This window comes from Rhipicephalus microplus, chromosome 7 (assembly GCF_043290135.1).
Source record: "Rhipicephalus microplus isolate Deutch F79 chromosome 7, USDA_Rmic, whole genome shotgun sequence".
Lineage (NCBI taxonomy): Eukaryota > Metazoa > Arthropoda > Arachnida > Ixodida > Ixodidae > Rhipicephalus > Rhipicephalus microplus.
In genome coordinates this window covers 130,755,330-130,758,965 of record NC_134706.1, presented here as the reverse complement: position 1 = coordinate 130,758,965, position 3,636 = coordinate 130,755,330, and positions in this window count along the sequence as shown.

The window sequence follows — 3,636 nt, the reverse complement described above, 5'->3', positions numbered from 1 at the left end:
AGTGTCGCATCCTGGAGACCAAATCCCAGCTTTACTCTTAGCTAAAACTGCTGCTTTGGTGAATTGGCTCAGGATCAGAATAACTTATTGAAGCAAAAAAAGAAACAACAGTTAAGAAGAAACACACAAATAGTCCTGAGGAGTCCTGCGGAAACCTTCAATGAGGCGGAAGGGTTAAGAAAGGGAAAGAAGACACCCACCCGTTTGTAGCACGTAGCCACAAATAAGTGCTTATTGCTGCCGTTTTTTTTCGTGATTTCGCTATGTGTGTCAACAATCATAAATGACACTTAAAAAGTGGCAATGTTATTAACTAGTTGCTTTCGATTGAGTACTCACATACATTCCCAGCAGTAACAATCATATGGATAGTTTTCCAAGTCTCCTTGCTGTCATATCATTCCTGTGAGGGCACTCTGCTGAGCTAGTTGTCTTTACATTGCAGTACTGGCCTTTGCAAACATATCTCTAGTACCATCGCACCAGGGCATGCTTTGTTATAGTGATGACCAGTTTACAAAAGCACATACTAAAAGAGGACTCTGCAGTGCACTAAGATATGTATAACCGAAATCTTTGTTCGTGCCTGCATTGTTGTATTCAATCGACTTTGTTTCAACATGTAAGTTCTTAAAGCCGGAACCCACCAAAGGTAACTAACGTATTTGTTTATAGATATCATGTGGTAAAATATGCGCTAACTGATGACAAACACAAAACTAGAATAAAAAAGCTCCATCACCGTGAATCAATCTCGTGACCCGTCACTACGAATCGCCGGTCACTTAAATCGGTCACAGAGCGTACGTCCTTAACAGTATTCTACCGACCAGCTTTATTTAGGCGAAATTTACTGCAGCTGGTATACGTACACCTCGAACGAGCTGCAGCATGTTCTCGTCATCCTCAATGCAATATTGCGAAGGGTGCATAGAGTGTGTCCTAAGAGTCGTCACCACGCTATTTGCGATGCGCGTACGCTTCCTACTTCTACCATCTGTGCTTTGACCTACAGGCTACAAGGCTCGAACGTGTGTTTGTCTCGTGGCAGTGGTTTGCACGCCTTGTGATTTCACCGGAAAGTTCGCGTTGAAGTTACAGAGTGCACGAAACTCACTTTAATCGCTTCAGTGGCCACGTTTTTGAAAGAAGCGCGCTGCTCAAACACACAAAAAAAGTGGCAACTGTGACCATTGTTCACTCTCGTCCTGAATATACTTGAGCGTTCGTTTCAAACGTCTTTCTTCGTGTGTGCGCAGCGCGCTTAAAAGGTCGAGCTGTGAGGTTTCTTAGTCTACGCTCGTCGTCTCTGTGTTCTTTTAGTGTGTGCTTTGCGGTTGGGCAGACCGTTGCAGGTATAGCGCTTCTCGCCATTCTTTGGTTGACATTGCTTATTGTTGCTATTGCAATCATTAATTGATTGATATGTGGGGTTTAACGTCCCAAAACCACCATATGATTATGAGAGACGCCGTAGTGGAGGGCTACGGAAATTTCGACCACCTGGGGTTCTTTAACGTGCACCCAAATCTGAGCACACGGGCCTACAACATTTCCGCCTCCATCGGAAATGCAGCCGCCGCAGCCGGGATTCGAACCCGCGACCTGCGGGTCAGTAGCCGAGTACCTTAGCCACTAGACCACCGCGGCGGGGCAGCAATCATTAATTCACCCCAGGGTTGATACAGACGTTTGTATGTGCTTCGTTATGTCATCTAGGCGCAGTGTCTATGACATGATGTGTCCAGTTATATGTTAATTTCAGCTACTACAGTCGTTAAGTCTTCACCATAAGGGTTTGTTGTCTGTATTGAGGTCTAACACCACAAACATCAGGGCTTTGTGCCCCCATGTCAAATCGTATACTACAGTTGCCACGCACCCACACACATTTAGAACTGCTGATATATTAATGCAGAATAAATGCTGAACAGGCTATACTAGATATGTGAAGACACGATAAATTTGATAAATTTTTGCCCTTTACCGATTTCTATGACGAAGGCGTCATCCATGTTTTCCCAGTAATCGCCTATCATGAAAGACATACAAGCAGCATGTGTGAGCACTTTTCTGAGAAGAAGCCTCGTCATTGAGAACTGTGGTGGCTTGCGAAAAGATACTGACCTATGGTGCTAACTATTGGGACTTCAATGATAATGGCATGTCGCTGAACAACAAAGCTTCGCGTTGTCGACTCGTGGCGCACAGACAGTTACACAACCATTGCCGTATAGATGCACATAAAATGGCCATATTTCATCGAACTTCGGCGTAATCACTGACCTGCGACGTCCTGGGCACCCTCCGGCAGATGGCGTCCACGAGGAAGAGCATCGGGGCCGGCAAGACGAAGAGCAGGCCGACCAGGAGTCCACCAGCGTGCTCAGCGGCGCTCGTCTTCTGACTGCCCGCGCTGAGCAGCGACGCCACCGTGAGCAGGAGCAGCCAGATGATGCCGGCGAGGAAGAGCACTTCCGCCATGAACGACAACCACCGGCGCAGCTGGAGGTGTGGGAGCGCCATGACCGCCGCCGCCCTGACGCTACGCCGCTGGCCGTATACCTCGTCTTCTACTGCTTGCTTGCTTGCTTATTCCTCTGTTCTGGCTGTTACCCGCTAAGGGGCATTGGGTGAGGTAATCATACTTACGATAGAGAGATATGCATCGTGATTTCTACTAAACACTGCTAACTATAAGAAAACTATGCTATGCTTGTTCATATGATACGCAAACAACCTGCATTTGAGAATACCACTGTTGTTTTATTGATGCCTCACTTGTGGTAGGTAAAGAAGCTATTTAGAGACAAAGTGTGCTGAGAAGCTATACCGCTGTTTCCGGTTTATTTCTGACATTGTCGCATACCGAATTTCTCGAGGCATAGTGAAGTGTAATTTAGTCAGTTACATACTCCTTTTTTAAGTTACCACCATCAGAAATAGAATATCATCGTCGTTATTAAAAGTTCATTATTTGTTCGATAACAACCAACGCAAAACCAACTGGATGTTTTGATCAGCTGGAAAGTAACACTGTTCGCGAACTTCAAACAATCTCTTTTAAAGATGGAATTATACGTTGAATTTAAGCGATAATCATGATAGTACTGTTTCGTATAGGTGACTCGTAGTGAACGAATATGAACGAAAAAGTAAATCTGGTTGAAGTAGTAAATTCTAATCCTAAAACGGCTTTACCATTAGATATATTTATCGAAGAAGAAGCACCGGGTTGGAATAAACAGATATCACTAATAAGTGTGCTTTATCAATTTTCATAACGGTATGTCAGGATTAGCTGTTGGGCCATTTGGTTCACATTAGACAAAAATCGCCAGCCTTGTGTGGAAAGCGTAGCGTAGTTACAGCGAAAGCTGGAAGAGTGGCATTTCTATAGATCCCGTTGCAAACGTTCACCAGGTAGTACAAGCACTCTTGAAAGGTACCAACAACACCAACCAGTCAGAGTGAGCCCAAATGAGTTTACTCATGAGTTGGCCGGCCTATGCTTCCGGCTTTGATTTAGTGTTTCATGCCACACACTCCAAGTGTGTGCATTGATCGCAGAATATAAACAAGTTTTCACGTATATATAATGGCCACGCACAAATTTGTGGGCCATAATGTCGGTGA